The sequence below is a fragment of the Natator depressus genome, chromosome 3, assembly GCF_965152275.1.
Source record: "Natator depressus isolate rNatDep1 chromosome 3, rNatDep2.hap1, whole genome shotgun sequence".
Lineage (NCBI taxonomy): Eukaryota > Metazoa > Chordata > Testudines > Cheloniidae > Natator > Natator depressus.
The window spans coordinates 56706831-56718402 of record NC_134236.1 but is presented as its reverse complement, the minus strand read 5'-3'; the positions used below and the strand labels follow the sequence as shown (position 1 = coordinate 56718402).

The 11572-nt window shown below is 41.8% G+C and overlaps 1 protein-coding gene across 1 annotated transcript in view; it reads right to left on the bottom strand.

The window, feature by feature from the left end:
- COL19A1 (collagen type XIX alpha 1 chain) overlaps positions 1-11572 on the bottom strand; it is a 315358-nt gene that overhangs the window by 162571 nt on the left and 141215 nt on the right. The window lies entirely within an intron of this gene.

Below are 11572 nucleotides of genomic sequence, written 5' to 3'. Positions count from 1 at the left end.
GTCTACGCTGCAACCAGTGAAAGCGAGAGAAGCAGAGAATATGTGCTGCCATTCTTAGACATTACAAATCCAGAAATTTTGCCCACTTAAATCACCAGAAATGTCCAATCAAGAGAAGATAAAGTACCCTCAGCACTAACACTCTACAATCCTTATTGTTCTCCTTACTCCCCAAAAGCCTGGGGAAATAGATGTGCTTTGCAATGTGCCCCTAAACGCAAGCAGTTCAAGCTATTTTGGAACAAGGCAGGGACTGAATTCTGAAGCTGGGGCCCCATCACAGAGAACAACCTATCAGAAGCTCCCTTTCCTTTAAACCAAGTCGTCTCCAGCTCAGCACCTCCACTGATCTCAGCTTCAGAAGTATGCCATGGGGAGAGAGTAGGCAGGTCCTAAGTCATTTAGGACTTTATAGGCCAAAACCAGATCCTTAAACTCCGCCTGGAAACCAACTAGCAGATGACACAGTCCATAAAGCACTGATATAATACGGTCACATTTAACAAGCAGGCCATCGCCCTCAGCACCTAAGTGTGTTGGATGAGATGGTGACATAAAAACTGGATGTCATCTAGACATGAATCAAGATTTACTGCCCTGAATTCTTCCCCACCCTATTCCATGCCTTACAAACTCCATTCCTCAGTTTGCAATAATTGGAAAGAGAGAGACAACTGACACTAAAATGATAAGCAACATCTGTGCCTTGGTGGGTACAGAAACATTAAATCAGCCAGTGTTCTAAATACTGCATATTTGTGCAACTTCACTTCCTGCTAAAATTACATTAATTCACCATCTGGAAGGAACATCATTTAGAACTATACGAGCATTTAAGTACCCACTTCGGATTAAATTTGTGGTTGTTGTAAATACCCCTGATTTAGCTTTGATTTGTCCTTTATTAAGCTTGCCAAATATGTAAGAGTTAAATCAGAAGTAGTTTTGCTCATTGATCTTAAAATTTTTTTAAAAGGCAAACAGATCCAAAAAGCAAGCCAAAAACCATCTTTCCTTTTTTATTCTCATGTTTACAGCCGGCACATACATCTATCTCCACCTACTGCACTAGTTATCACCTAGAAGAGTATAAATTGCAATATTTTACATATAAAAATAGAAGACATTTGTTGGATATGTCAGGTATCTGGAGAGTTTGAGTTATTTTCTATTTTGTGGATCTGGTTCAGAACTTACAGCATTAGAGAATCAGTGGTGCAACAACAGGTTTCACTAGAGGAATTAGTTCTTGGCTGTGTATTTATAGAACAGACAAAAAAAGAGAGAGAAAAAGACACAGAGAATTCTTCAGCTACCAGAATGAAAAATATATTGAATATGTCAGTATTAGGCAGGAAGGGCAACAGTGGAGGAATAAAAAACAGCCAAATCAAACCGTGCACTGTCAAGCTATGAGCTTCTTTTTTCTAACTGGTATGTTTACGGCTGTTAGTGCTGAGCCTTGGAGGTACCTAGCAGAGGTATACTGCCTGGCTGCGACTGCGGGACACAGTGAAGACAGAGGTCAATCTTTAATTGAAAGGAATAGGGGAAATTGGACAACACTTGCATTTGCAGTTAGTGCATTAAAATGAGCAAATTTGAAAACAGCAGGGCTTTTAAATCATGCATTTATTTCAAAATACCTGAACAGGCTAGAAGTAACTAGCCACATGTCTGTCCTTTACAGTTATGCAACAATAAAAGGACAAAAAAGCAAGTAGGAAAAATCCTTAAGATGCTTTCCTATTATAAATACTTTTTATTTTATTTTTCCACTGTATAGTTTTAATTAAATTTGATTTAATTTTAATTATGTTAATATGTTACAGACATAGTTGCTGTCAGGAAACAAACAGCTGGCATATAGCAGCCTTGTTCCTCTCTGTAGCCCCCGCTTTTAAACTGACCAGAGTTCTAGGTGCTGCTGGCTGCTTCTGAAATGACATAAGAGCAGAGTAATTGCCATGCTGGATCAGACCTGTGGTCCATGAATTCTAACTTGTTCTAACTCTAATTTCTCTGCGGAGCACAACAATACACTTTGGTGAATTAAGGAATTCATGATACCTTCACACCCTACATACAGCCTTCAACTAGATGTCTTTCCTTTCTCAGAGAAATGCAGCTTGATCTTTCTGCAGATCAAAAATGACTCAAAGCTTTTGCCAGAGGTGCCAAAATGCAAGTTATAATCCTACTTTATTTTAAGTCTTCCCACCAGTTGTGAAAAGGTTCAACATAACCAAGTTGTGCTAAGAATCTGAACTCTCCATTGGGTTTCCTTACATAAATGCATTTATTTTATAATGTTGCACTACCAGAAGAGTTAATGATCCAAATACCAACTATGGGCAAATCACTGGAATTTAAAGGGGTAAGTTATGGTACCAATTGACACCATTCTCTAACTATTTTTTAAATTATTATTTTCCACACCCCCACTGTCAGTTTTCCTGATCTAATAAACAAAAAAAATGGGGAGAAGGGAGCAGCCACCATGAACAGAAAATTTATTACTGATAATTTCCTTTCTGCTATCTGTGTCTCCCTCAATTCTCGACATCTGGGCTGTTCTCCTCTCTTTGCCTCTTCATGGAGGAGGACCAGCCTTGTGCCTCCACATGCTCTGGCCACACCCCCTCTGATCCTGCTGCCAGATGAATTATTTGCAAGCTGTAAAGTTTGTAGAACATCATTCACAAAAATTTTCAGAGACAATGAAATAGCTATGCACATTAGACCAAGGAAAAATGGTCCTGTGTTAATGATTCCACAAAATATTTGATCCTCCCAAGCAATCTAGGGTGTGTAGAATTGTAGGAGAAGCTGTTAGCAGAAAGGAAATTATCAGTAAGAAATTTTCCATTCTGTAGCCCCGCATCTCTCACAATTTGGACATCTGGGAAATAGTGAACAGTGATCAGATGTAGGGAGGGTTATGGAAACAGAAGTACCCTCTTTTTATGAGCTCACTTAAAGATCTATATTATTTCTAGGCTACAACCTGCAGTACCTTCCTGTCAAAGATGATAGTGCTTGTAGTGCTTAGTAAAGGTATCAGCTGTAGACCAAGTGGCTGCTTTACAAATTTCTGAAGTGGACGCACTGGCTCACTCCACCCATGAAGCTGCTATCTCGTGGAGTGTGCTTTGATCTCTTCCGGGACATGAATCTCTGATGATTTGTAGATTTCAGACTGCTGCTCTGGTTAGTTGGACTGCTCCAAGAAATCTGCTTTGGATTGTATGCCAGGGAGCTGAGGATCCTGCAAATTGCACATTAATAAGAGCAGACACCTGGCATGCAATGTTATTGGACTGAAGAACTCTGTCTATAATTTCCCGGAGAAAATCCAGAATGGTTGAAATTCCAGGATCTCTGGGATTTATACATTGTGCTCTTGGCACCAGTTACAGAATCTGGACCAAGTGGAGAAGTATGCTTTTAGTGTTCATACTCTCCTATATGAAAGCAACGTCTGGATTCTGGAGGACAAAGAGACCTTCAAGTTTCAGAGTGGTAGCCGTGTTAGTCTGTATCAGCAAAAAGAACGAGGAGTATTTGTGGCACCTAAGAGACTAACAAATTTATTTGAACATAAGCTTTTGTGGGCTAAAACCCACTTCATCGGATGCATGCAGTGGAAAATACAGTAGGAAGATATATATACACAGAGAACATGAAAAAATGGGTGTTGCCATACACACTATAATGAGAGTGATCAATTAAGGTGAGCTATTATCAGCAGGAGAAAAAAACCTTTTATAGTGATAATCAGGATGGCCCATTTCCAACAGTTGACAAGAAGGTGTGAGTAACAGTAGGGGGGGAAATAAGCATGGGGAAATAGTTTTATTTTGTGTAATGACCCATCCACTCCCAGTCTTTATTCAAGCCTAAGTTAATGGTGTCCAGTTTGCAAATTAATTCCAATTCAGCAGTCTCTCGTTGGAGTCTGTTTTTGAAGTTTTTTTGTTGTAATATTGCGACTTTTAGGTCTGTAATCGAGTGATCAGAAAGATTGAAGTGTTCTCCGACTGGTTTTTGATTGTTATAATTCTTGATGCCTGATTTGTGTCCATTTATTCTTTTATGTAGAGACTGTCCAGTTTGGCCAATGTACATGGCACAGGGGCATTGCTGGCACATGATGGCATATATCACATTGGTAGATGTGCAGGTGAACGAGCCTCTGATAGCATGGCTGATGTGATTGGGCAACAGGCTTTCTTGCAAAGACCTTCAAGTGCTTCCCTATAAGTAGCCAGGCTCTTAGTTGAAGCCATTCTGGGTCCAGATGAAGAAGAAAAACTTGCAAGAGGATGTCTGGTCCTCCACGGAAACTGAAGCAGGGGCTACAGTTTCTGCTCTATCAGGTCAGGGACCAAGGTCTCCTTGGCCAATGAGTTATAAGAATTATTGTTGCCTTTTCTTATCTTATTTTCTTACCATCTTCCCTGGTAATGGAATGGGTAGAAACGCATAGAGTAGGTCCTGCAGCCAACTGTGCAATAAGATGTGTGTCCCCACGGCTCTGAGGTACGCTGCCTTGTGAAGCATTTTGGCCTCTTTTTGTTTGCATGACTGGCGAACAAGTCAGTTGAAGGGAGGAAGAACGTCCAAATGATGAGATCAAAAACCTCTTGATTCAGGCACCACTCAGAATGGTTAATCCTGTGCCTGCTGCCTTTTATGAGGATTGCTCTGAAAAAAAAGGAGGAACTCTTCCACCAATCTACTTGTTCCCACTGCTTCTGCATGTAGTGTCAGACTCCTTGTTTCCTCTCAGTTGTTTAAATATGTGACCATAGTCAAATTGTGTGACTGAACCACGGTGTGGTTTCCTCTTAGGGTGGAAGGAGCTAACTTTACCAAATGCTCTCAGCTATAGGAAGTTTACACTGTGATCCTTTTCCTCTAGGCTCTAGAGATGCTGGGTTATTTGGGTCACCAAGTGAGCTCTTCCGACTGCTGTCGTTTGTGAGGACTAAAAAATCCGAATTGCAGATGGGCATGCCTGTGGGGACACTGTTGTGGATTGATCACCATTGTAGATAACTGAACACTTGTGTTGGAACCCATACTTGATTTTTCATGTGTTCTGGGGTGTGGTCTGCACCCATGGAGTGATCCCAATGCTCAACACCAGGAGTCCTAGCAGTGCAAGCCATAATGCTATGGTAGGTCTCTGGGCAACTCAGAGCAAGAAGATACATTCTTGGATTTTCTGAAACCTTTCTAATGACAAGTAGACACTTGCTATTCAGGATTTTTGTGCCCTGGTGGGTTATTTTGGTGGATGGAACCAGGAACCTTTTCTTGGAATTGATGAAGCCATACACTTGGAGAAGACTCAATGTCTGAGATGTGGTCCTTTGTGCTGCTGAACACAATGGAGCTCTAATCAGAATGTCATCCAGACAAGGATGGAAAGGTGGGTTTCCTACAACTATTTCCTCAGACTATTATCCCTATCAACCTCTTTGTAAAAACTCCGAGGGCCAAGGACAGGCTAAACATAAGTGTTTGGGACTGATAATGTTTCCTGCCATCAGTGAGTCTCAGAAGTCTGTTGTGGCACAATCTGAGGATATACAGAGATATGCATGGGCTAGATCTACTGAAATCAAAAAGTCTCCTACAACAGCGATGACACTGTAGAAGCCAGGATCTCCATCCACAACTTCGTTTTCTTCATCCACTGGTTGAGTCCACATGCTTTTCTCTGCAATGAAGGAGATGGAGTAGAACCTGTTGAAACTGTCTTCTGAGGAAACACCTCCATATCCAGAAGATGAGATATTTTATTCTGGATCAGATTGTGTTTTATGTGGTTGTTGAAACTGGGTGACAAGATGAAGAATGGATAAGGTGGAGCCCTCAGCAACCTTTGGCACGCAGCCCACCAGGGAAATCTGCTGGTGGGCCGGGACAGTTTGTTTACCTGCAGCATCTGCAGATTCGGCCGATTGCAGCTCCCACTGGCTGCGGTTCGCTGTGCCAGGCCAACGGGGACTGTGGGAAGTGGTGGCACACACATCCCTCGGCCTGCGACATGGGTAGCTGCTAGGGATACTCAGCGGAAGCTTCAGCACCCTTTTTGAGAGTGGCCTTCATCTTTCCATCCATGGGGCCCTTAAGCTAGAACTCCCCTTCTGAGAGAATAACCATATCTCTGGCAAGGGATGCCACAGCGGCATCCACCTTCAGTGTCTCTGCAATAGAGCCTTTTGATTCTTGAATATTATAGAGCCTGAGGTTGCTCTTGTTAATGTGCTTGCCTTTGTCAGGCTTGTTCCATTTATCCCTAATCACTTCCTCAAAGGACGAATGAAGGGGTAATTGCAGCCTCTGGGGAGGATTATGAGGGAAGAAATTTACTCTGAAGCGCACTCTCAGAAACCTGCTCAGGCTGTACTTGAATCATGTAAACAACCCTTGTTCCACATAGTTTGAAATTTCTCAGGGGGAAAAAAACCTTTGAGGCATTTCCCCTGCATCTTGTTTGGATTCAGAGCCAGACAAGCTCACGTTCCTCAGTGGAGGAAGGGGAGGAAGAAGAGGAGTCAGAGGACTCATATATCCTAGATTTGTGCTTTTCCTTCACTTTTTAAAAACCTTTTTTGTGTGGATTGGGAGGGTAGAAGGTCTGCTTCAGCTTTGGTGATGCCTTTTGCGGCTTGTCTTCTTTAGGGCCTGGAGCCCTCTTAAGAGGTCTGTCTCAGAATCCTCCCTACTGAGTCCCATTCCCCCTGGGAGTGGAGAGAGGGGAACTCGTTGTTGGAGCCCTCCTGGTTGGCTTGGGAGGGAGCAGGGCTGATTAAAAGCCCTGCTTCTTTCCCCAGGATACTCAGGGCACAGACTGAGTGGGGGTGGAGGTTGTGGCCATGCAAGCCTCCCTTCTTTGTTATAGGGGTCCCCTGGGACTTACCACCTGAGTTGAGTGGTCAGGACTCTCCTTAGTTTTAGAGCCTTTCTCTGCTCTGCATAGGGGTTCCCGGTCTATTTCCCCCCACCCCAACTGGAGTCCTGGCTGCCTTGATAGGTTGGGAACCCCAGCTTCCTGTTCAACTCCTAGCCCCAGGACATAATGGAGTTAGGGATGAAAGGCTGGGCACAGGCTGGGCATAACTCATCCTCTACTGCGCCTGGGATGGCAGCCTCACAAACAGAGCACTGCTTTGATTTAACAGTGTGCTGTCTTCGCTGCTCTGCCAAGCCTGAAAGAGGCAGAGGAGTTGGCAGGGAGATGCCACAGAGGAGGGTCAGAGAGGGTTAATCCCCTACCCACCAAAAGAGTTAATTGCCCCAGGGAGGAAGAGATATGTCAGAAAGGGAGAACACTGCTCCCCCCCTGCCCAAAAACTGGGCAGAAACAGCTCAAAGTGCAAAGAAAGGGTGGGAGGAACAGAAACTGTTTGCATCTGCTCCCACAGAGGCAGAGAATCTGGTAGCAAACGGGAGCACAGGGGGGCATGGCCTGAGCATGGGGAGCCAAAATGCTGATCTGCCTCTGAAGCTGCCGAAAGAGGAAAGCAGCCCACATGTCCAGAACTGTGGGAAACACTGGTCTGTGGAAAACACATTTTCTTTTATCCCTTCAAAGAGGGCCTTTATTTCCTGTATACTTCAAACTGCCAGTCACTTCATGTACACACACACACACACATTAAACAAAACCTATCACTTATTGGAGGTAAAAGGCAGCAGCCAGATTTGTAATTTTGTTTTAAATTTAAGAAAAGCAAAAAAAACACCTGAAGAGCTACCTAGGGACAGCCTGCCATGGAAAATCATGCCATATTTAGGGATGCTTTGGTACCAAATCAGGAAAGACTAACTTGATTTAGTTTTTTGAGAAACACTGCTGTAGCTCCTCTTAGTGAAAAGTTTTGGTAACAGTTTTGAGAACAATTTACTCAGCAAGGTTGGTTATTATCTGGAACTGGAAAATAAACAGTTGGGACCAACCATAGAAAACAGGCTGAGTAGAGAAAAGCCACAGGACAAAGGAGAGACCACGACAGAAAAGAGGCTTGAACAAAGTTTTCTCCTGAGCCAATTGAGCTTCACTACAGCTCTTTAACATCCCAATGATCTGCCAGCCAGCACACTTCTGTACAGGTAAGGAAGGGTAAAAAAAAATAAACTATTGTACAGCTTGCTAAATAGCTGTCTACCTATGTGACAAATTGTATTAGGCAGCTTATCCAGCATTCCAGTTTATGGAAACAATATCTGATTTGCCAAAGGGAGAAGAGCACCTGGAGCTGGGTGCTGTTTGAAAGTATGCTGGGGGCTATCCTACAATGATATTAGCATTTGGTTATGTTCAAAGAGAAGCCTTGCTGTTGGGCCTTTATACAGAACCAGGACAATGCCCTGAGACCTGCAGTTTCAGCAGTGTATTTCTGTAAAGTGGTGTTTTAGCAAGATCTCCTGTTGCTCAGAACCTACCATATGGATTTCTATTGTTTGAGATTCTTACCCTACATTAACCATGAACCTGGCCATGAAAGTCTGAAGAACAGTACAGTGCCCAGAACTGTAATTCTGTAAGAATGTACCTGTAAGAATCAGCAGGTCACATTCTGAAGCCTCAGGAACATTAGGAAAATAAACTTTTTGTTCCCAAATGCTTTGCACTCTGAATTCTTATTATATAAAATCTACCTGGCTCTTTCACTCCTTTGAACACTTTGTGAACTATACTACATATTAAAAATGTTCTCAGATGCTGAGTGGCAACCAATGCGTACATGCCTCATAAGAATTAGAAAGACATCACTAACTGACATCACATTATGTTGCCAGTGCACAAATGATGCCACAAATAAGTTCTATGGGCCCCAACCAAAGGACCCAGTCACCTCATACACAATTCACGTCCCACTTACTGAAACCTGCAATACAATATGATAAGCACTATACTGCACGAACATCTAATTGAAAAATACTACAAGACTGGCATAACTTTTTAAGGATGGCAGATCTCTCATCTAAAGGAATGCTACTGGGGAAGAAAAAAAAGCATATTATTTATTATTAACTACTCTTATTGATGCATGTAGAAAATATTCTTACATCTCTTTCACACATGTTCCTTGACATGAATTCGACATCTGCATTTGAATAAATGGACTCGATCTTACCTTGTGCTAAAATCTCCTATGCTGGTGCAGATCCCCTTAATGTACTGAAAATAGGGCAAACAGTCCACCTTACTGCTGCCTACAGTACAGATCAAAATGACTACAGGGCAGATCATTGATCCCTTACTGAGTTATACAACTCCACAGACAACCAATCCACAACTTACTATGTAGCACACTCAGGAAATCTAAATTGAAATATCAGTTGCGGAGTCACACAGGTTGATACCATCAGGATGTAACAGATTGGGGCAAACAGTATCATGCTTCGACATAAACTATTGACTACCTTCCTGTGTGCCTCTCATGTAGTTCTAATAAAATCTTTGATCTTTCTCTTGCTCTTCTCCACTAAACATAGACTTCAAACACTGCACTCTATTTGGACTTTATGGAGTTCAAAGCAAGGGCTAGAACCCCATTCTGCTTTGCTCCTAGTAAAATGTAGTAACGTAACTGATTTTTACCTTAAAAAACAATCTGAATTTCTCATCTATGTTCTCCTATAAGTTCCTTAGACTCTAAGGCTGAGAGCATCACAATAGACCCGTAAAATGCTGCTGTGAAATAAGTTTGGGTTTTTTTTGTAGATATCTTTGTAAGAGACACCAGTAAGGCAGTTACACTCAAAAACAAAATACCTTGACACTGGAACTGTCCAAAAATTCGTATATTTCTGTACATCTGTTTTCCTTCTCCACCCAACCTCAAACTGACTTCTGCCACCTTGGCAAGCACAGAAATAAAAACACATGGCTGGTGTCATCGGAAACAAAATGGTGCGCATTTTTTACCTAACATTATTTCTTCTTTGCATAGAATTTAATTGCTTTAATTTGACAGCCTAATTATTTTCACAGGTCCATCCTCTGAACATTTAGGTCTGAAGGGAGTGCTCAAATAAGAGTGCCAATATTTTAACAAAAAAGGTTCCTTCAATTACCCTTTTTCATTGGAGAAGGAAAATTCCTCATTTAATCAATTGGTCTAGCTATACATGGACTATGTAGTATATTTTTTTCATTTCAGATATTTGTTACCATTTCCACTCCATATTCTGCTAGTTGTGCTTAAACCCAATTGTAGACAAGATGCACCAACATTGTGCATTTAATGATTTTTCCAGGGATTCTGTCAAAAAATTACCGGTACTGTCACATGAACTCCTCTCCTGCCTGCCTGAGGAATCTGGAGTTTCATTGATTAGAATTTCCACTTCGATCCCTATTCAACTGGCAGTAATCTGAATAGCACATAGATCTTAATGTCCCTCCACAGGTACATTAATGAGCATTTACATTGGAAATCTGTTCTTATTTCATGTGGGATGTAGGATTTAAGCATGACTGAGAAGTAATTATATGTATCAGAGTATATTTCAGGATTAGTGCTGACTCTTCACACTGCTATCAGAGATTGTGACCATACAGAGTCACTTCCTACAGTGATTAAGAACTGATGGTATTATTAATGTTAGGAGGCTGTAAGTGGCTCGGAGGGATAAAGTTTTGATGTAATGCTTAAGTAAACATTACTATTTATAAAAAGAACAGGAGTACTTGTGGCACCTTGTAGCCCACAAAAGCTTATGCTCAAATAAATTTGTTAGTCTCTAAGGTGCCACAAGTACTCCTGTTCTTTTTGCGGATACAGACTAACATGGCTGCTACTCTGAAACCTGTTACTATTTATGTTATATAAGTAAATAATTACTTACAGGTGTAATGGGAACATATACATTAGCACTAAAAGGGTAACGTAAACTATTTATAGTTACTCTTTAGGAAGGCAAAACCATTTGTAGCAGCTGTACTACTGGCATACACAATAAGTATCTATGCTGTCAGATGAATTTAGCATAATGGCTCAAACTGAGATATTGTGTTGTATAACTTGGGTTTCCGCAGTAGTAAATGGACTTATGCAATGTGACTGAATATATTTATAGTTTCCCTCCCAAACCTTCCTGTGAATGAGACTAATGAAATAAAATAGCAAGTATAATTAATTTGGGACCAGAGAAGTAAACTTCGGGGCCACGCTTCAGCACTTCATACTACTGACCTAAAAAGAAGACCTGGCATCCCTGTGTCATTCTGGCTGGATGAAAAGTTCTCACAAGGGGAGAACAGAAAGAAGAAAGGAAATGTTGTAACCTAAAGGAAATGTTACTCACCCTATGCAGCAACTGTAGTTCTTCAAGATACATGTCTCTATATGGGTGCTCCACTCCATGTGCCTCTTGAGTCCTCAATCAGAGATTTCTAGCTAGCAGTGCCCACATGGCCCATCTTCTCATGGCAGACATTGAGGCTATATAGGGGTGCTTGGGCAAAGTGTCCTCAGTTCCTTCTCTATCCAGTTATCCTCTTAAGGAACAACCCAAGGAGAGGGGAAGGAAGACGCATAGTTGAGCA